This window comes from Alligator mississippiensis, chromosome 13 (assembly GCF_030867095.1).
Source record: "Alligator mississippiensis isolate rAllMis1 chromosome 13, rAllMis1, whole genome shotgun sequence".
Classification (NCBI taxonomy): Eukaryota; Metazoa; Chordata; order Crocodylia; family Alligatoridae; genus Alligator; species Alligator mississippiensis.
Genome location: NC_081836.1, coordinates 50,457,831 through 50,480,777, shown reverse-complemented (window position 1 = coordinate 50,480,777; position 22,947 = coordinate 50,457,831). Strand labels below are relative to the sequence as shown.

The 22,947-nt window shown below is 46.0% G+C and overlaps 1 protein-coding gene across 3 annotated transcripts in view; it reads right to left on the bottom strand.

The window, feature by feature from the left end:
- Window positions 1-22,947, bottom strand: part of ELFN1 (extracellular leucine rich repeat and fibronectin type III domain containing 1) — a 155,539-nt gene that overhangs the window by 119,728 nt on the left and 12,864 nt on the right. The window contains exon 2 of one of the 3 annotated variants that reach the window (XM_059716207.1): window positions 9,773-9,888. The exons of 1 other annotated variant lie outside the window; for it this stretch is intronic. The gene's annotated coding sequence lies outside the window, so the exon portion shown is untranslated. The remainder of the gene's footprint in view (window positions 1-9,772; window positions 9,889-22,947) is intronic. One more of the 3 variants, XM_059716208.1, reaches the window with a different exon arrangement.

Sequence of the window (22,947 nt, the reverse complement as noted above, 5' to 3'; positions counted from 1 at the left end):
GGGAAATGGCTTCTTAAATGTCAGTGCAAGCAAATAAAGTTATAGGCCTATGATGTGGTCCAAGCGCTTTGTGTCTAAATAAATCCTGACATAATAAGCCTTAATACCGCCAAAGAAACTATTACCATCTGTCACAAAAATAATTCACATTGAAAATCGGTGATAAATACCTCTCCCCAGTGGAATAACATGGCTCTGGAGGATCAGTTCCAGTCAAAGACCATAACTTCATGTTTACCCAGCAGATGAGAGCAGCTTCAGAAGGCAATGCTGTATTTCCAGTTGCCTTTGTGTGTGTTTGGGTTTACAACTACATCTTTGAGGCTTGGGCATGTGCCTGTGCTCATGTGTACATGCTCACGTGTCTAGGTGTATAATTGCATATACATGTGTTACATCAGTGTCTTCCTGTCCATACATTTCTAGTAGAGCTGGTTGATATTTTTTGGGTGAATAGTAATTTGGACAAAAATATTTTTTGATGAAAAACAGAAACCAAAAACATTCAATTTTGGTAAAAAGTTTTTGGTTTCTTAAAAACCACCCATTTTCTATTTTCTTTCCATTAAAAATCCAAACCATTTGCATGGATAATTTTGGCAAAAATAATTGATTCCCCCCCACCCACCCCAAGTTTCCTGTTAAAGAGAATAGGTATCTTTCAACCAGCTCCCTGAGCAGGTGTTATCTGGACGCAGAGCCATTCAGCATCTACTTCCCAACGCACAGCCCCATGCCTCCCTCGGCATTCCTTCTAGGACATACATCCATTGCAAATCTATATGTAAGTATGTGTGTGCATGAGTACATGCACAAAGGCCCATGGATCTTGGGGTGGTAACATGTGTGAAAGGACATGATTCAGACAGGTACATGTCAGCAACCATGCAACTGTTTTGCATGCCTGTATTGGCATGTGTTTGAGTGTGCTTGCATAAGATGAGCATGCATAGTTAAGTGAATCCACGCACATCTATAATGTGAATGTTCCCGTTTTAGAGCTAGCTTTATTGCTGTGTGTGTGTGTACATGCATTCTGTGCATCTATGAGTATTTACATCATGCATGAATATGTGTGTGCATGTGTGTGTTGTATGGACACCTGGCCAAGGCTCTGTGTATGAGGGGGACTCATGGAGAGCATGGATATAAAGATGCGTGACTGGGCAAGCATTGGCAGCATGTTCTCGCTATGTTTGCTCACATGGTGGCTGGCTGAGGAAGTGAGAGGCAAAGCGCCTCTGAAAGATTTCAGGTGACTTGCTAGTTCCAGGAGGCTTTGTGGAGTAGAGGGTTTATGTAGTAGCTGGGCTCCTGTCTGACACCGTCTCCATAATCAGGTCAGAGCTGCTGGGCTCTGCTCAGAAGAACTCTTTTACTCAGCAAGGCAGTCACTGAGAGATGGTACCAGCGACTTTGCCAGCTTCCAGACCTTAAACTCTCTGGCTGCAAGACCCGAGTCAGGGGGGAGCAGCGGCTCCCTCACCTTCTGTGGGCTCCATCCCACCGGGCCCAGCCTGTCCCTCGCCCCCCTCCCCACCAATTCATCTGGAACAGGTACATAAAAAGAAAGTCAGCTGAAGGTCTCATCCTTCATGCCCACCTGCCTAGAGGAGCGATGGACTGCAGAGGGAACAGCACTGCCTGCCCGGCCCCTGGTGCGATGCTGCCTGTAAATAACAGGCTGGTAAGGGAAGGAGCTTGTTTTATCATCAGGGGTCTGATTTAGCTTCGCTCCCATTGTGCTTGTGAATGTGGGTAGGGAAATTGCACAATTCTCCACAGACTCTGCAGTGCTAACAACCTGGAGAGCCTGCCGATGATTAAAGGGAACTCTCCCTTTTAAACTGCTTTGATTGGGGCGGATGGCTCTGTGAAGTCCGACACTGGGCTCTAATGATATGTGAACATCTCCCTGCTGTGACCCTTCCCTTCCCGGCTGCAGTTACAAATAGTGCATGGTGCACAGAGGGTCCCAGATCAGAGAGAGGAGGATGCCATGTACACTGACTGCTCCATGAAGGCTCAGTGTGTGTGTGTGTGTGTGCGTGTGCGCGCGCGCGCACATGCAACTAAAGAAGGAATTACAAGCCCTTGGTTTGTAATACTAATGGTGGGAGGGAAGGAAGGAGGGAGGGAGATCTTTTCCTGCTGGCTTTTTTCACCATGCTGGAGGATGCAAGGAAGGGGGCTTGCCTCCATCAGCTGCTCAGCTTGGCTATTGAGAGGATCAAGGGGGCTGAAAGATGCCAGACCTGTCTGTCTCCAAGCAGGGAGTCACAGCTGACTTCACTCATGGCATCCTCTTCTCCTCCAGACATGTCCCGCTTGAGGGTCCTGGCATGTCCCCTGCTAGCCCACCCTTCTCAAGCACAGGGCTTGCTTGCATGATTCATCCCTGCAGTGCCACAGATGTGTCTTGGCACTTGACAACACAAATAGTACATACATTACGGCAGCTCCCAGAAGCTTCAATCAGACTTGTGACTTCGCTGAATGAGGCACCGAGTAAACATCTAGGAAGACACAGTCCCTGCCCTGGGGAGCTTCCTGTTGGGGCTGAGATGGAAACTTCGGTCTACCACTGAGATCAGCAGGAGCAGAGCGAGTTCAGCACTGAGTGCTTAGGAAAACCAACTGGGCTCGGAGGGCTGGTTTGGAGCCCATTCATTCACTCACACGGATAGAGAAACGGCAAGACGCATATTGAAACTATCAATCCGAACCACCCAGCCACATGGACCCAATGCTTCCCCCAAGCTGCTTCCCATAAAGCATCCACAGAGCCACCATGCTCTCCTTCAAATCCCTTCCTTAAATGCACCTTGGCTGTGGTCCTCAAACAGGCGGGTGACAGCTGGGCAGCTGATGCGCTATGGGCCCTGTTTATCACACCCGTCACAAGTACTTCATTGTGGCCATATACTCGACTGCTTTGTTGTAACCATCTGCTCTTCCCAGCCTCACCCTGCAGGCTCCTGGGGGCAGGGACCGCTTTCTAAGCCTAAGGCAGTGAGGCCCAGGTGTTTAAATGCAACTGCAATGCAGACAGACAACAAGAGTTGGCTTCCTCCTCTCCCCCAGAATAGGCTTTGTACACCCTCCAAGTCACATGCTGTTATTGATACACACTTCTTTACATTTGTTTCCATCACTTTGGCTGATAGTCTGTTCTTACTGGCAAGGCTACAGCAACACCCACCTCGTGTTAGCCTTCTGGTATGAATGAGACTTGAACTGCAACAGCTCCATTCACTGACTTCCTTATTCCCCACCTTCTCCCTATCATTAAGTGGCTAATGAGGCCTGAATCCAGAGCATGTCTGAAATATGCCCACGCCTTTCAACCTGTTTTCCCCTCCCCATCTCTCCCCCACCCTGGCATCCCCTGTCAGATAACCTTTTCAGGGCTTTTCTATCCAAGGGCTAAGATTTGACTTCTCAGTGGTGGAGAGAAAAGACCATTGCTCCAAGATGGATTGGCACTGGCTGGGATACAGAGTACGGTTCTTCTTGCCCGTGTGGGGCTAAATCAAGATGACTATGCAGCATGGGGTACAGCCAAGGAGAGGGAAGCTCTGGATGGAGGGCCCGAAATGTCCTGCGAAGAATGACCCTCACTGTGACATTGTTGGCTCTTAATTCTTAAGCCTGCTTTGGAAGGATTTCACCCGATCCTGTTTAAGCACTGAAGTCCCTTCATCTCCTCTGCCTCTGCTGCATGTAATGTTAATAGTTTTCCTCTGCTCTCCTACCGGTTGGTGTGGGGCCTTCAGGCTCTCTCTAAGAATGGGACATGCCCGGGGCCCTGTTCTTCCATAGTCCTCGGTAAGCACTAAAACACACTTGTGTCTTCCCTCTGGTTCCCACCACAGCAGTCCTGTCGCAGAGCAAGCATGAGAGCAGCATGAGTACAGAGAGAGCAAAGCCCCTCGGTGAAACAGGAGCAATGGGCTGCAGGAACACGCTGGCAGTGTCGCACGCAATGCCCCGAGTGCTTGTTTACCAACGCCGAGCTCCAATATCATTTGCTTAATTTTTGCCCTGCATACACACGAGGACTCATTTCTCGTTAATAAAGGGCATCGCTTCCTGCAGGTGTGATCTCCCAACCATTGGGCTTCACTGTGCATAACATTAAATATTTAAGTGCTTGTCAAAATGTTGTAATGATTTTTTTGTCTTGTTTCATTAGCTCCGTTTCCAAAGGCCACCACTGGAACTATTGAACATTTATTTCTATTGAATCCAGCTCAGAAGTTATGATCTGAGGAGCCAGAAGACAGGACAGTATGTTCTGCGGAGCAGGTTTTTCCCCGCTACCGCTCGGATGAGACACGGCTGGCTTTGAAACATTGCTTTTATTCCTCCCTTAGAAAAATAAAAAAAGATTGATTCTGCTGTCTGCTTGGTTTTCCCTTGCCTGCTAAGGACTTTACATAAATATCGGTTAGTCGGCTTCCTGGTATAAGTTTGGAGTTTGTCATTTTAGATGTGTCGCTTAATTTGTGTTACACTGTTGCTAGATCTTGGTTTTTTCTCCTGATTTGGCCTGAAGTGTGAAAATGAAGTAGTGTCCTGAAGTTTTTTGTCATGCCATCTGGGAACGTGGGTACAGCTTCATGTGATTTTTAATGCTATAACCACAAAAGACAACACATACAAACAAAACTAAGGTATGAATATATCTATCCATTCATGTTGGGAGCTGGGACAAAGCGTAGTTGGATTGGGGAAAGTCTGGGCCTCCTCGGTTTTTATGCTTGTTATTAGTATGATTTACTATTACTAGTTATTAGTAATAATGATAATAATGTGGGTATGCAGGGCAAAATGATAATAATGATAATAATGTGTGTATGCAGGGCAAAATGATAATAATCATAATAATGATTTACTATTACTAGTTATTAGTATTACTTACTAAGATATTACCAATATTAGGGTGCATACAGGCTTCAGCCAAGATCTTGGCCTGGTAGTGTAAGGGGCTGGACACAGGGTGAGAAACGACTTTTGCCCAGTGAACAGTACAAATAGACAAGACAGACGCCGAGTGCAAAGACAGCAAGTGGTCTATCCAGCATCAAACAGCAGGGCAGCAGCAGGGCAGAAACATGGTCTCCCAAGTGCCAGTCCTGTACCCTACCCACTGGACACGCTCCCTCTCTACACCACGCTCTGTCACCGACTCACAACGTGACTTCACGATAGCAAGACCCATGAAGGGGACCTTCCTACTGGCAGAGTAGCAGTAGGAAGTTTAACTCTTTGCTACATACCCTAAATCCATCAATATGCCATACCTGGATAATATACTGATTGGATACCCAGAAACACCAAAGACAGGTTGACAAATAGGCCAGAAACAGGCAATGCCCCAGTTTACTTCACCTGCAAAGCAGAGACAATAATACCTTTCCACCCTGCTGAGACAGAATTTACAGATGTTTTAAAAAATGTTCGGCTGAAACAGGTGTAGACGGGGCCCTGGAGTCCAGGAGGCTTTGTCAGTCAACACTCAGGCAGCTAGGTCTAGCCCTCGAGTGACAAGAGATGGATTCCTACAGCAGGTGATGTTAGTGGCTGCTCCGAGTGTAAGATAAAATCCTTCCCTAACACAAACCCTTTTATGAGCTGAACAGAGGAAAAGAGTACGTTAAAAAAGCACTTTCTTTACCTAGGAACTTCCAGTTTCCATCTCTCTCTCTTGCTCTGTATTTAAAGACATCCATGTGAGAATGAGTTTCAGCCTCACTACCCCTTGCCTGATCCTCCCGCAAAGTTGTAATCCCCTGCCTGTGACATCACAGTCAGTTGCCATGGGAATGTCACAGACCCAGCATTATGACTTCACTGCTGGATTATCTAGGAGAGGATGGAGTGTACAGAAGACGGCACTTGTTTAAACACAAATATCTCTAGTAATTAGCAAAACCGGCAAAGAAAATGATGGTAAAACACAAGATAGGAACATAAATCCCCTTTTATAAGTGTGAACTCTTTCAAAGTGTTCCCCAAAGAGAAAGTAGCTCTTTAATGGATCCTACAATCTTAAGTAAGCTGAAAAAGTCAGGGAATAAAGTCAAAATGAAAGCAATTTGTTTTATTGGGCATTTCATAGGGTAATTAAGAGGACCATTATAAACTGGAACATTAAAAGGCATTCGACTGCTCAGTTCTGGTTTTCATCTTAATGAACCCACTTCTGGGTTGTGCCCGATTTGCATATATAAGCATAGGGTTTACAAGGGCAAGACAGATGTGCACGTAATATTTGCAGATGGGAAGAATCACATACCATAACAAGTGTGCAAACACACTCACTCCTGTCAGGCTGATCTGTCCTGTTTGAGGGGATATAGCTAGCAAAAGTGATCTTTCACGTTCTGTCTCATAAATGTAACAAATGGGAAGTGAGAACTGTCACTGGGGAAGTGAAACCTGACACGGAGACATTTCATTGCATGAAGGGCATCATGCTACCTGTTGTCACTGACAGTTCATCGTGTACATTTATTTGAGAGAGGTTTTGTGGGTGGCTTAGAGATATTTAAAACCAGCTCTCTGGGTGTTTAAGATTATGCAGGGAAGCAGTGCTGTCAGGAGCACATATCACGGATAAAACATCTGTCCATGGAACAGCACTGTGCTGATGACATAGACCCACAGCCTCCCTACGTGGTTCCCTATGGAGAGCGGAGGAAGAGGAGTAGATGTAAGCCCCAAGCAATGGACACAGCTATCCTGTCGGAGGAAGCAATGCAATTATTTCTCTCTGTCTCTGCTGGGATTCTGCACTCGCAGTCACACACACAAGAAGTAACTTCTACAGAGCCAGTGGCCCAACACAACATGAAAAAAACCCTTATTTTAAACCTAATCTTATAGAACAAGCAAAAACCATACAGCGGACTTCTACCTGGGGTATATCCTTAATCCTTGAACTTCCATTGGCTCTTTTAGACAAGTTTTATCTTGGTTTCCCTTTTGATCGCCTTCTGCTCACCTTATGCTCAACACCAACTTCATATGAACTAGGGCTTTAAGGATTGGATTTCAAACCCGAGGTCCAAACTCAAAGTTTCAGACCTATGTGGCTTCAGTCAAACATACATTGGTTAGTCTTAAACACAAGGACAGCTTCCTTTGAGGACTCCCCTAAATGCCGTGCGTCCTTCAGAGAGAGCGCTCTGTGCACTGCACCTCTGACTGCTGCTGCCAACTCCCCTCTGCAAACTACCCTGTTCCCTCATGTGCTCCCTTTTCTGCTCTCCTTGACCTGGGCTAGCTCAGCCCCCTCACTGGGACACAGATGGGGGTGAGGTCACAGCCAGTGTCTCCTCCTGCAAACACTCAGCAAACAGCACTCACCAAATGCACAGTCCAAGCACACGGTCCAAACAACAACCAGGCAAGCACTCTCTCTGTGCACGGAGTCACCACCACCATCCAAGCATGCAGACCAAACACACCAAGCTCACTCGCCTACCAAGAGCCAGGAATCAGAGCCAGGAACCAGGCCCTGCTCCTTTCCTCTTGCGTTCCTCTTCCCCTCAACCTGTGAGGTCCCTCGCAAACTCCCCTACTTGTGTCCCCTGTTTGCTGGGATCAGAAGATCTCGCTCAGGGGTAGGGAGTGCCATGACCAACCCTCACATGTAGGTTTTGCCCATCTCCTCGAGAGCCCAAATCATTACACACCCAGGAATGTGTCCCAGTGCTTGCCAAGGTGCATTCAGCATCCACAGCTGGATGCCTGGATGTCAAACGCCCAAGAGTTTTCCCAAACTAATGTAGTGATTTGGCTCACAACCTTCTGCGGCCCCTTGCATGTCCAGCGTTCCTGCTAAGCTGTGTGGCATGTGCAGCTGCATAGGCACACTTCATGCCGTGCTGCCAGGCGCACCTGTGTGGCCACACATGCCGCATAGTTTAGAGGGAACACTGTGCATGTCCCCAGCCGCGTTCACCCATGCTTAAAAACAGACATCCTCATCAGCCGCTAAAACCCCATGTTTGGATGCTCAGCTCAGTGCTCCAGGAAGCGTATGTTGCATGTCTGGCCAAGACTTGAACATCCATATGTGGGACTTGGATGTCTTACAAAGGTGCCTCTATCTGAAAACTGGACCCAGGGATGGAATCCACTTGGAGCAGACTCTGGCACTCTGCTGGGCAGACTTCTCAGTGTAGACTCGGCCAAAGTGAACTGCTTTAGAGAAAGGCCAAGAACCTGTCTGTGCATTGAGCAGGTCACAATGGCAGGGAGAACGAGCCATAGCTGAAAGTGATAACGTTTTGTGATAATACAGGAGTTCCCTACAATCCATGAGAACCCCACTGCAAATGCATTCAGATGTGGAAACATAGAACAAAAGAAAAGAAAGACTAAAGTATTTCCTATTACCCATAAACCACTCATTCAGGAAATAAAACCAAACATACAAGCAGCTCTTAGTTTGTCCAAGAGAAGCCCCACGCTCTTGACATCCCCCTTGGCTGACCTGACCGCCTTCTGGGAACACTTCAGTGGGTTTGGGGAAGGCCCCCAGACTAGGCTAGGACAGAGATGGGAAATGTCAAGAGGCCAACGGCATGTTAAAAAACAAAATACTGTGTGGTTTTCAGCAGGTCCATGTGACACTAGGATGGGGCTTGAGAAAAAACAATCTCTGCTTATGATGCTTGCTGAGCTGCCCACTGGTTTTACAATATCCTGCCTCTGGCTGACGACAGGGGTTAGAGGTGTCCTCCAAATGCCAGGGGGAAGGGTGTTGTAGGAGTTAGTCTCCCAAGAAACCCAGAAGGAAACACAGTTAAGCATCTAAATCAGGGGTGGGCAATTATTTTGGGTGGAGGGCCGCGCACTGAGTTTTGGCAAGCCATTGAGGGCCACATGATAGGCAGCCGGTGCAGATAAATATTAATTTTCTTAATTTTTTAGGGGCCCTGCAGGCCGGATAGAGTGGCCTGGTGGGCTGCATCTGGTCCCCGGGCTGCATTTTGCCCACCCCTGATCTAAATCCATATCCTGGGGCTGGAATGAGAGGTGATGGAAGCCCCCACGCACTGCAGCTAAGCCCTGCTGTGAAACAGTTTCCTTTGAACCTCAGCTGGGATTCCCTAAGGGCTTCAGGATGATTTTCCATGCCCCTACATCTGCTTGGGAATGCCTACCTTTGGGCTCCTATACTGAAAATTGTTGTTCCAGAAAAGCAGCACGTGCAGCTTTGCCCTCTCAAGCTTTAAGGGAAGCTGGAAGTGGGGGCCAGGACTCCATATGCAGTGGCCCAACCTGACCTCAGCATAGGCTTGGTTTTATAAGGAGGTTGTAGGGGGGAAAAAAAGCAAAGTAGCATTGTGAGTAGATTTAGACAGTTTTCCAAAGTGCTTGGCATTGGCCTACTAATGGGAGTCTTATGATAAACTTCAGTCTGGGTCCATGCAGAGCACTTTTGAAAGCTCCCCCATTAATCGCCATTGTCTGTTCAGAAAGGGCAAGCAGGATAGGAAGAGCACCTCTGCAATCATCAGAGTAGTTCTTGTTCTGTTTGGAAACATGCCAAGACATTTTGCAAGGACCCATTGTATTCCCCACAGAGTAACCGCATTTGCTTGTGTGTGGTCGGAGCTGGTTTTAGCAATTCTCCTCTGAAGCTCCTCCTGCCGAGAATGCCTATTCCCCTCCCCCATCTCTACAACAAACAGACTCAGTTCAATGGATATGGAAAAAAAAAACATAGGGTAGTCCAATATGCAATGCTTCGTACCTGAAGCTGCAGCCTTCCTTTTGCACCAAGCACTCGGGAGTAGATTGCTGTCTCTTGGGAAGCTTCTGACATCCTGGGCTGCAGACAGATTTATGCACTGATCATGTTTGGAGCTGCTGACCAAAAGAGAAGAGAAAAGCTGGGTTTCAGTGTCAGCTTTGGGACTGGTTTTATTCTTGTTTGGATTTTTTTCATTTTCCCTTTTTAATTCTGCTTCCATGCCTGCATAAGATTTGGGTCAGATCTGGAAAGTTTGGCTCTTTCCCCCCGGAGATGCCGTATTGAATAAAAGCAAAGTCATCTGTCTCCAATAGGTGTCATCGGGGTTCCTGAATTTTGCAAAGCCCAGTTTGCCGTGTGTCAGCAGACTACACCTAAGTAAATTTCCAAATAAATGTCCTCACTATTTTTATCTAAAAATAAATAGACTCAGCTGCAACTGCTGCTCATGCTTTCCCAACTGAGGAATAGAAATAAAGTTTGCTGTTAAAAATATGTATCTGAGGTAGATCAGATTTCTCCTCCCACAGGAGTTTTTCTCCTCCTCCATGAAGCAAGATCGCAGGACGTGTATTGAGACACTGCCATGGAAGTATCTGGGATGCCCAGACCCCCTATGCTTTGAACCACATTTTGGAAGGCAATCACTTTGTGTATACACCTCTGGCCGCACTTTTGCCATCTCACTGCTAGAAGGGTGAAATAATGCCTTTTCCTCCTGGAGCATCATGAACTCCTTTGCCAATAAAGAGGAAGGTGAAAGTCTGCAGCGCTGCATCTTTGCAGTGAATTGCCTATTGATGATTTTGTGGCTAATGTATACAACAAGAAACAGAGGAGCGAGTATAATGCAATTTTCCATGTTTAGTGCATTATTACAGTGGCTGCCTCTGCTGATTAGTTCCTATTTTTCTTGCCATCCCTTCCTGTGTAGCCCTTTTATTTTGCCCTGTTTATCTGCATACTGAGCTGTCTCTCTGTATGCCTGGTATAGCAGCAAGTCAGGCCAGAACTGTAATTTCTCTTCCCTTGTGAACTTAATCTTGCAGACCTGGTATTACTATTATTTTCTGGCCATACATATCTGATTTAACAGGAACCAGCCATTATTATTTTCCTAAAAAAATAAAAAGGGAGGGGAGGGGGGAAGGAGGAGACTCATCGGACTGAAAGATAATGATGGCTCGTGCACTAATGGTTCTCATCATATCTTCTTCTAATGAATCCAGTGTTAAAACAGGGACCTTTTGTTTACCTGACTCTCCACATAATTGCACAACTCTGACCCTTCAGGCGCGTACGGCTCCCCGCCAGTAAACAATATTGTACTGATCTCCCTCGGGATTCATTTCACTGCCAAATAGCTCAGCAGGCTTCCTCATTGTCTTAAGTTATTACCCAAATAGCAAATAAACAGGCGGAATGGAGTCGGTCGCTCTCCAAAAACAGGACTTTAAGTGATTCTGTATGAGGGTCCCCCTAACAAATCAGGCGTGCATTCCCCCATTCATCATGATTATTAATTTAACTGCTTCTTGCAAAGACAAACAAATACATGAAGCCTCCCAAACAAGGAAATGCAACAGGAAATGCACCAACCCATTCTGCTAAGGTCATAGCAAGGCATTTGCCATCTCTAACTCCCACAATTTCATAGACTCAGAGAGTCATCGAGAAATGGGGTTGGATGGGACCTCCAGAGATCATCTAGTCTAACCCCCTGCTTGCGTCCAAACCATCCTATAAAAGTCCATAATCTAAACTCTTCATAAAAACTACCGTCAACCTTGACACAACACACGATACAACACTCTAGCCTGGCAGTGGCAGAGTAGAGGGACCATGCCAGCCAATGTCCTGCTTCTATAAAAAGTATTAATATATGCTCAAGAGATGCCAGGTAGAGGGCCATGCCCCCCGCTACAGGGGAAGGCAACCCCCACAGTCCATAACAATCTGACCATGGGGTAAAACTCCTTCCTCTTTAATGGAAAATTCCTTTCCATGTTAACACCCAGTTTCTGGCCTGTGAGCCGGGGATTTTCTCCACTGCATACCAGCCACTCCATCACCAGGTGAAGCATTAGGGATGCATGCTGAACAGCAGGGCCTTAATTGTGAGGAAATCCCTTCCCCTCTACACTCTCTTTTCCCTGGCTCTCAATATATAACCTTTTCCTAAGCAAAGGAATATATTTCCCCTTCCTCTGCTCTCTGTTTCCGTGGCTTGCATTAGCATCATTTGTTTAACATATCCTGACGTGCTATTTACCTCACTCTGCAGCTCAGAGCTCTTCGCCCGCCTAATGCTCCCCGTCTAGGAATTTCATAAATAAATTGCTGGGCCCCATCCTGTTCTCCCCGCTGCGACCGTAAAGTCTGACCAACTGCACCGAAGTCTGAGAAGCTGCCTCAAGTGAACAGCGTCATAGCTAGGAACAGAATCTGGCCCGCTCCTTTTAATGGGCACTGACATCAAGGAGACTTAGAGAAAGCTAAAGACTATGCTCCCAAGGACACAGAGAGTCTGCTGCTCCAGGATTAGCAAAGGCAAGAGTTGTGGCTTTGGTAAATGGGGTTTGGCAGGGTCTGCAGAACCGCCGGGATCACAAAATCTTCTGCCTCCATCTGTGCACAGGAGCCCTTTGATGTGCAGGAGCTCCTTTCCTCCTTAAAGAAAGGAGTCTCAGCACAGGAGGGGGAGATGCTCTTAGGGGTGGTGACTGCCAATGGCCCTGTTTATACAGTGACCAGCATGATGAGGCCCCAATTCTAGTTGACTCCTAAGCACAACCACAGTCAGGATGATTAATTACTAATGCGTTTTCTCTAGCTACTAATAAATCAAGCACTAACTCATTCCACTGAGCTGGGGTGTGGCAGCCCGGAAACAGCGCCTGAATCGGACAACCTAAAATCTCTGGGTCTGGTGGGAGTCAGAACCTACCACTGCAGTTCATGTCCATAGGCATATCCTTTATCAGAGAAGACCCCCTATTCCACCTTCCTCTTATGTGTATGGCAGAAGGTAGACAAGGAAGGGACAGAATAAAAATGACCCTCTGCCCCGAGTCGTCTTGGAGCAAGGGGGCAGCTCTGTCTTTTACTCTGCATATCCTTACATGCAATGCAATGGCCCTTTTTAACTCCTTGCAGGGGTCAGCCTGCCATTGCACCAGCAGCTAGAAGCAACAGCCCAAAAATGCTCACTGGTTTGGGGTGCTCCCGATCAGGGACCCCAAACACTGAAGCATCCCAAGCCACCAGCCATTCTTTAAAATGAAGGCCATCAAAATATATGGCATCAATCGATGAATGAGAGTCCGTGTCTGCAGAAGCCCATTTAAATTAGAAAAGGGAGCATGTATTCACTTTAGTGGTTGCTGTCAAGGTAAAAACAACACTAATTAGGAGCAGTATTCCAGTAACACCAGCGGCAACCATAGGCTCACAGCCGTCATGCTCACAGTGAGAAACCATCCCTGCTTTGAGCGCTCTAAACAGACAAGCAAGCATTACCCCCATTTTTCAGGTGAGGCATAAAGGGATTAAGTCACTTGCCCAAGTTCAGACAGAGAACGTGATCCAGGAGTTAAATCAAGACCTCCTGAGTCCACATCCAGAGCCTTAAGCCAATCCATCCTCTCTCATAACAACACTTCTATTAATAATGCAAAAGACCCATATACACAGGGTAAAATTGAGTACTGTGAAGTCAAAGCACCACAGCAAAGCAAGAGGCTGACAAGCAGCATTGCGTTTATTCACACATATTTTTTTCCCCAAACACCCAAAGATCTGACCTTCCATGTAAGTGCTAGTTCTCATCCTCTTTTGACCCAGTGCTCAGCAAGAGAAAAGGGAGCCACAGTGAACTGGTATTTCATTTGCGCTGCTTTCAGCACACCTGGAGCACGTTCAAGAGATTGGAAGCGTGTGAGCCAAAGGAATGATGTGCTACGGTTCAGCTGGATGTGCTTTGAAATGGTTAAAAACCCTTAAGCCTGAAACTTAAGTGATAAGAACGCGCCGTAAAAAACATACGCAGTCAAACGGCAGAGTAACAAAAAGAATAATTAAAAACCAGGACCAGTGCCCACTGGCAGCTGCTTTTCGAATGTCAATATAGCTTCATTCTTGCAGCATTTGGGTTTTCATTCAAACGGGAAAAATTCCTACTGAAAGTCAACATGAACACACGTGCACATACACAGACACGCACAGTCTCTTAAGCAGAGATCCAACCCGCCTCGAACCCATATAAATAACCGCGGTGCCAACCTTTGAGTCAAACCTTATGGCGCCTCATGGGACACAGCTTGCCCGCACTGCTCCATCATGGAATAGAGTGGAATGCCTAAAGTTGCTACCGACACCATGACCGTGATTGTGATCCTAAAAAACTTTTGTGTGTGTTTAGTGTTCAGGGCTGGCTCATTCCCATCCAAGCGGTTTACAACCAACCCTGAGAACTCAAAGTTTGAATGGAAATCGGAGAAGTGAGAGATGGAAAATACCCACTCCGCCATGCTGTCCTCTTACTAGCACAGGACTACAAGGATGTGTATGTCTTCTAGTATGAGGTCCAACCTCAATGTAAAAGTCCCAAGCCCTGGGACTTCCTCCATTTCCTCTGGGACATCTGCCAGCCAAGAAAGCTCGCTGGCAGGAATTTCTATAGAGACTTGATGTTCCCTTTCTGAATTCTGTCCCACTCCACCCAGTTCTGCTCCCCTACAACTTGCGTTCTGGCATCTAAACCCTTCAAAATATTTCTCTGATTTTATCTTATCCTCCTTTGTAACCATCTCTTTGTCAGACAACAGCCATTTAGCCCTTGCGGTCTTCCTTCAGTAATCAAGGTCTCTAGTATCTCAGCCTTTCCTCTCTCAATGACCTCTTGTTCCATTTGTGTGGCTCCCAGAACTAAATGCAACAACCAAGCTCATCCCTGGTGTAGCTCCACTGATTTCAATAGAGTTACAACAGAGACAACTGAGCATCAAATGTGCATCAGTGGCAAAACTTCCACTGACCTCAGCTCCTTAGAGCTCAGAGAGAGAAGCTATTGCTCCATCACATGACACCTTTAGGGAATGAGGCTGCAAATTACACTGGCCTTTTTTCCTTCCATGTCAACCTGCAAGCTCCAGCCCAGCAGGCTGCCTCCTTCTGAGAACTGATGCTGCCCACACAGCTCCTTGTTACTACCTCCTTTTCACTAAGCAAACATGTTTTATATCATTGTAGACCAGGTGCCCTACACCTGGGGTTTTAAGTGGACACCCACTGCATTACTTTCTGCTCTCAGAAAGGCCACAGTCCCTTGGCATTACTTTGCTGACCCAACCCATGTTTGCCGCCCGTCTCAGGGTTGTATCATCTGCAAATTCCTTTCAATACCCTAGCTGGTGTTTCTCATCCCTAATTGGGACACTACCTCAGAGCCACCTACACCAAGCTCACCCTGGTCTTCTTGCCCTGGTCTAACTCAGAGCTCGCTTCCTTGCTATGTGTCATTAGTCTTCATTTAGGGTTATTTAGCCAGCTGCCAATCCACATGGCAGTGCACCTATCCAAGCCAATTTGGACTGATTTCTCGTGTAAGATGTCATAAGCCACAATATCAAACAGCTTACTAAAAATCCATATATAGACTGACAAATGCTCACTACGGCAGTGCCACAAAATGTTAATGGGATGACGGTTTAAGGGTGCTTGTTTCTGCTCCTCTGGGCTGAAACAACAGGGTGTGACAAGGCCGAGACAGACAGCAGCTCTCTGTCACTGAGGTCTGGACATCGAGGCGGTCACTGTGAAGTACCTGCTATCAGAGAAGGGCTTAGAAGTGAAAGTTCACTTCTGGGAAGAGTTTTAGTTGGGGAGATTCAGTTAGGCCCTATTTAAAATGCCTGGTAGGAAAGCCTAGCAGGTAGTTTCCCTGCATAGTTCTCTCTGTTCATGTCTCTGCAAAGAAGTCAGTCTTTGTCTCTGGAGAAGGCTGCGTCTTATCCACCTTCATGCTCTGACTTTGCCCTGCTGATGTTGATCTCTACGTATTGCAGCACCAAGTGAATGCAAAATGGAACTGGCCTTGAAGCCCGTTCAATTTAGGGATATGGATTTGAGGTTCCCAGTTCTGTATCACCCTGCTTTTCCCCTTCCTCTTCTGGCTACGATTAGCTTTGACTTCTGCACTGTTCCTGGCATAATATTCCTCTAAACCAGTGATTCTCAACTAGGGTGTTGTGGCACGTTGGGGTGCTGCGAGATCCTTTTGAGGGTGTGGCAAAGTACAACAAAATACTAGCACGGCTGGGGGTGCAATCATCTACACACAAGTCACAAGATAAACCAAGGGATCTCAAATATGAATCCTTAGCATCAAAAACAATCTGACCTGTTCTGATCTGAGTTCTTTGCAACAGAAGAGCTGCTCTGTTACTTTTCTACAGTCAAGAAATGAGTGAAAGCTAGGAGCTGGCTTTTCCTTGAGTCCAACAGGGGTGTGTGGAGTCTACAAAGGTTGAGAACCATTCCCCTAAACTTTTGACACATCAAAAAAAAACTCCCCTAGAAAACTGGAGGCCTTTAATGCTTCCTCTCCAGGTAATGAATCCAGCAGCCAAATTAGGCCCGCCTTACAAACCCAAGAAACAGCCATTGAGTTTATAGAGTAAAACCACCAACCCCTTTGCTTGTCCTCCTCCTCGCAACAGGCAATAGCTTTAGAGCCGTCAATAATTTCTGAAGTTGCAGAATGTTTATGAAAAGGGGCAGAGAGAGGAGAGAGATAGGCAGCGAGACCGAGGGCGAGATGGCCCAGCCAGAGCTTGCAGAGATAAAATGGAGTGATAAGCAAGTGTTTTATTGCAAGAGTCAAGGAGCAGCACTTCCACTGATAAGACTGTCACAAGAGGGGAGAAAAAAAAAGGTGGTGGTGGTGGGGGGCGGTATTTATTTTGCTTATTTATTTAGGTTTAAAATAATAAAAGGGTGTCTATCCACAGCTCTAGGCAGCCAAACACATCGTTAATGATCCTATAAAATCCCAGCAGCCTTAAAGTAATTATTTCAACCCAGCCAGACACTTCCAGAAACTCCTCTCCACCCCTCCGTGATTATGGGAAGCATATGTTGCACCGGCTCTCCCGCCCCTGGGAACAGATTGGTTTGACAGCCTGCCCACCAGAAAGCTAGGGTGGGCGCTTTTGTGGCAAAGGGGATAGCAGAGGCTCAGTATGCCCTTCAGCTCTATAAAGAAGGGCAATGCCACTTGCTTCTTCCCGATAACTGCCGCTGGGCTAGACACCGACTATTCACTGCATGGCTCCCAGAAGGACCTGTCTGAGGAACAGGTATTTTTACAGCATTGAATGGACGATGCCATCAATGTGATGAGTTAAGTCAGAGCCCACAGAGCCAGGAGGCCACTGACACATGGCCTGGCTTTTGTCTCCTGGGAGTCCATGTCACATGCACCTCCTCTCTCCCCGCAGTGGAGTCCAGCAGAGTATCTAACCTCAACCACAGTAAAACAGGGCACCCTGGACCAAAAAGAAAGCTGACAGGTTTAGAAAGCCACTGGTACCTAAGGGAGCGATGATGGATGATGGCTCAGCAAAGAACACGCTAGCCTAGACTCAGGCACCCCAAGTTCAGTTGCTTGCTTGGACCTAGATATCCTATGGGCATTGGAAAGTCGCCTTGTCTCTCTGTGCCTCAGTTTCCCCAGATAAATAGAGATAATAGCTCCTCTCAGAGTTGTTGCAAGGGTAACTGCATTGTATAATGTAATGGGGACCACCTTAACACCACAGGTAGTCGTTGAGGCATCTGACTCCCACAGATTGGGGGCACCTTACTCTCCACGGCTTCTTTGAAATCCTCAGCCTTTAAAGGACTGTGGTTTTTAGAAACATCCTTCTGCACAATGCTAAGAGGAGCTAATGGAAGCTGGGGAAATGACACTGCTGGCTCTGCAGAGGAAGCTAGAAGACGCGCAGAAATGATGGTGAAACACGAAAGCGTTCTCCTCTTCCTTTCATCTTAAGTGCCAAATTCTCAAGTTATGAAGCTCTTTGTAGAAGCAGGCGCTACTGTAAAATGTACCTAGTGCAACAGGGGGGAAAAAAAATGAACAGGAGGTAAAAATAAATAGGTTCCTCAGGTGTGTATAGGCAGAAGCTGTCTTATCCATCGAAACTTCATTGCTTTATGGCATATAGGGAAAGTATTGGCATTTCATCACCCCAGACAGCTCCATAATTCTTGGAGCAGCACATTACGTCAGCAGAAAAAAAGGCTAAGAAGATTCTGGGAAAAAAAAAGAAAGGCCATTTCTTCCCCCTTTTGATTTACGCATATCTCTGCTTGTGCTGTCTACTGTATATTTTTCCTGGTAACATGCTGCGGAGCACGATGATATATAAACACCAATAGCCTCTCAGAAGGCTGTCAGGAGCTACGTTCTTTACGGTGGAGCCCCAGTGGAATTATTTTGCAGTATAGTGCTTATTTATTATTCATTTTGTGGTAGTAGCTAGGAGCCTTATTTGTGGATCAGGACCCCCAGTGTGCTACGTGCTGCATGAACAGAGTGAAAAGACAGACCCTGACCCAAAGAATGTGCCATCTAATAACTTTTAAGCAGCAAGTCTACATTCCTGATGCTCCTGGAGTGGATTTCAGCATAAAGCCTCTAGTGCACCGATAGGCTCAGAGGAGTTTTAATTATGTCCCATAGATTGTGGCACAGATCTTAGCATGTTTGTATATCTTCTAAAACCTAAAACAGGACTGTGCTAAATGCTTATAGCCTAAGTACAGCCTTGTTCCAAAAACATGATATAGTCACTGATTCCAAGGGCATCTGATCTAACCCAGAGCACTGAAATAGCTTGATGAATATATTAAATGTCTAGGCCCAGCCCTTCAGGCCTCATTAATTGCCCTCTGTATTATTGCCCGACATAACGGGACCTTAAATATGCTGTTAGCATCCAAGTGACGATTCTCCATATACAGGTCCAGGTGGCTGTGTCCAAGCGGATGTGGGTCAAGGCAAGAATACACAGCACTCTCCATTATCTTCAGCCAGCAGGAGGTTTCTAAGACACTGCTGTCTGTAATCAGTGCAACTTGAAGGGGCCGACGACCTTCTCTAAGTTTTGCGTGGACGTTATCTTGGTCTTTGGTCAGGCCAGAGATCAGGGAAGACAGAAATGTGCTACAGAGAACAAGTACGAGCTTCGGCAAAAGTGAGACCCATGTTGTCAAGTGAGACTTGATGCATGCAGGTACTGAGCACACATTATCCCCTTGAATTCAAGGGGACAATTGATGTTCCTATGTATCTAGCTGAAATCACAGCCCTGGATTTTGTGACAAAGGACAAAAAAAACTAGGATTTTTAGGGAGTTTTCATAACAACTCATCATCTCTAAAACCTACAAAGCAGGACTCCTCTGGGAATTTTTATTAGCTTCATTTAGCTTTCTGTGTACATTCTCTGTAGCTGGAGCATGAGCGGGTGACCTAGATATTTCAACAGTGTAAAACTGTTAATTATTAGAAAATATTTAAAAAAAATTTATTGCCAAAAGAAGATTTGGCTCCAAATCATATGATTCCCCTAGCTACTAGTGTTTTTCCCCCTCTGTGACAAACAGCCAGCCATTGTCTTCATGTCATATTGGACATACTATGGGAGACAGCTAATGCAATTGAATGTAAATCATGTCCTTTTCAATCCCTATTATATGGCAAGAACAGCTTTATTATGATGCATGTGTTATTATACACCACTATCTTTCCATTATCCTGCAATTTCATATCCATGAAGTTTGTAATTTGTGGCATAATGGTCATTTTTAAAGAAACATTGGTAATCAATAGCATTCAGCATCTTTGTTGGGATCGCTTGCAAAACAAATAACAACACTGATCTCGGGCAACTTTACAGAATGGATATTTAATCCCAGGAGACAGCATTATATGATATATAAACGAGGAATCCGAGACTAGATATCATGTGCTTTGCTAGGATTAAATAGCACTTCAATCAATGTTGCTATTCATTGTACAACGTATTAGATGGTTTTACTTAGTAATGATGAAGTAGTGTCTTAATCATTAGCTATGTACGGAGCACCTGCATTTCAGAGCAATTCTGCAGTGGCAGGATGCTTTACCTGCTGATACACACAGTAAAGCAGCATTGTCTGCAGTGGTGATAACATCCATGCAACCAACAACCAGGCAGAGACTTCGAAAGACCTTGAATGCTCACTGTACACAAAAGGAGTATAACATTACACAAGGATGGACCAGAAAGGGCAGTAAACTACAGGCATTCCTGAGATGCTGTCATAATGAGATGAAGGAACTCATTATCAAAGTTCTAGAGAGTTATAAAAGGTGCTCTACAGGTAAGTAGGAAGAAAAGATGGCTGCTGGAAGAGTTTACAAACCAGGCTAGGTAGATGCATGCTTTATTTTACAGACAGCTGAAGTCAAGATGGGCTTTGTTATTGAGCAGAGGGGGCAGGATCTCATCCCAAGTGCTCGAACCCAAAAGGTGAGAGTTGACATATTGTCCTCAAACCCAGGCAGTGTTTTCTTTATTAGCTGCTGGGAGAAGGCAAGATTTGAGCTGGGGACCAATGGGAGCCTCAAGATGCATGAAGGATGCTCAGCGATTGTGGGTGCAGCACCACACTCTGTGGGTGGGCTATTGGCAGGTTACAGTAAGGAGCAACAGCACTCTCAGGCCTAGGTGCACCTCAGAGGGTGCACATTATGGAAGAGCATGGATTTATACCAGCTAGCCTCTATGTTCAGTCTATTTTACACCTGTCTACATTAGGAAGGGCTATGCCTCCCTCCTTGGCTGGAGGGCAGGAGGAGGGGTTTCAGAGGGAGGCCTAGGAAACAGGATTGAACCCTGCCTCTCCGAGCTAGGAGAAGCAGGTGTTGCTAGTTAGGGCTCCAGCTTCATTAAAATTACACACTGGAGTTTTATTTTACTTTCGGATCCCCCAGCTATTAGAGCATATGTTAGTAAGACATGGCACTGGTCCCAATCCACTACATTTCAAGAGTATGGCTGCAAAACGGGATGGACGGGCGTGTACACATACATGCAGGTGCCCCATGTTGTGGAGGGAGGCAGGGGGATCAAGTGAACAGCAGGCAACCCAAAAAATCCTGTGTCCTCGTTCTATCCATGACACACCCTTGCTGTGCAGCCCTGGGGGTCTGTCTACACAAACATGTGCAAAAAAATCCTTAGTGTCAGACTAAGTACTCAGTTCGGAGACTAAATGAAAGATTTTCCATGCAAATCTGCATAACTCAACTGAGCAAAATGGAATTGCTCTGTCTAACAGCACCTGTGGGTATGAGACTGCCTTGCTTTGAAATCACAGCACACACCAGGAAGAAGTTTGTTCAGTGAAGATGCTATTCCCATTCTGGCTCCCACTCCATTTTCTAATTGGCAGATCACCTCCAAGTTCACTGACACTGCCAGGATTGACTTGTGCAGCTTTTCCACTATAGTAGATGTTGTGGGCACGTTCATTTAAATACAGGCCTTGCATAAAGTCACCTCTTGCTTGTCTGAGGATAGGACTGCACCTGGAATGCCTCAGTCTACACAGGCAGGATCCTGAGGCATGAAATTCGCATTTAGATTTTGTCCACAGGTTTCTGACTTCTTATAGCTCTTGGTAAGGCACATATCTCAGTATGTGCAGCTGGACACCTTTAACTAAATCTTCAGCTCTTACCGATCTGGAAAAGTTCATGCATTTCTACTCTCATGTAAGTATAGACCTGGTATTCACAGTGCTTCCTTCTGAAATGCAATACAGCATGTGATAAGCCCCAAATCACACATCACTAGAAACCCTACACTTCAGTCAGAACGGACAGAATTAGGATAAAAAATACTCTTAGACCTTAACTAAACACTTTAGCTCCTGGAGATTACAGAATCCTATTTCAGTGATATCAGAGTGTATTTCCCAGAGCTCAAATGGGAAGCATCTATTTAAATTTGGCTCCTGGAAGCCAGTAAAACTAAGTATCTGAGGAGCAAGAAGAAATCCTTTCAGTTGCTATGTCCATTTTGCTTTTAAAAGCAAGCATGTTTTATAAGGCAGGCTTTGATATTCAATATGTACCGACATATCCACTTCAAAAGTTACTAGCTCATCCCACTTACACTACTGTGGCCTTATTAATTCCCACTGGGTTGAACTGGGGTAGCAGGGAAGTGGTCAGTTTGATATACCTGAGCTGTTAGCAGTGCTTTCCAAACCAACAGGTTGCTCTGGGGAAAAAAGAAAAATGTGCGCGCCTTCAAGTGAGCATCTCATTAGCCTTGCTTCCAAACTTCTCTCCCAAAACAAATCCAGCCTGTGAGATATTTCAACACATTTGTTGAAGGTGGACATGAAAAAAATCAAAGCTTAATTTTCGCTTGTTGAATCTCCTGATGGCAACTAATTCATCGTTTTACTATGTTCAAAATATATTCAGTGCTGGCCAGCCTAGCAGCACTCTTACCCACACCTATGGCTCAAGTCATTTTTATTCCAGTTGCCCGTGGACAAATGCATCACAGACCGTCCAGATCATCACGGGACGATGGCAGGTTCAGTAACGTACAAGCCACAGCGGGCATAGCATCTGCTTCAAGGAAATTATGGGCAAAGGACTGAATCCCATGAAGTGCTGGAGACCTCCAACAAGGTGGCGGCAACATCAGCTCCAATTGCCTTTGTGGGGTTCAGCACCTGTCAGGATTGGCACAAAGGGCTTTGTCATTTAGGAGCATGTCTGAGTATCTGCAGTCCCCAGTAAAATCAATGAACCTGAGATGGATCATTGTCTCCTGAGTGGTGCCAAACACCGGTGACCCCCACAGCCCTTTGTGGGTGCTGGGGGCACTCTGAATTTCTCAGCAGGGCACCGTTGTCAGGGCTCAGCATCGGGCCCATCAGTCAGACAAAACAGTTTGGACACATAACGGCCCAGGGGAAATGGTGACCTCATGGAGCACAACAAGTTGCTTTGTTTCATCTATTAGGTCTGTCAAAGCCTGTTTCCTGAAGCAGGCTGGCACTGATGGGTTTTGCCCAAGACAAGAATTTTAAGGAGCGGGGTTG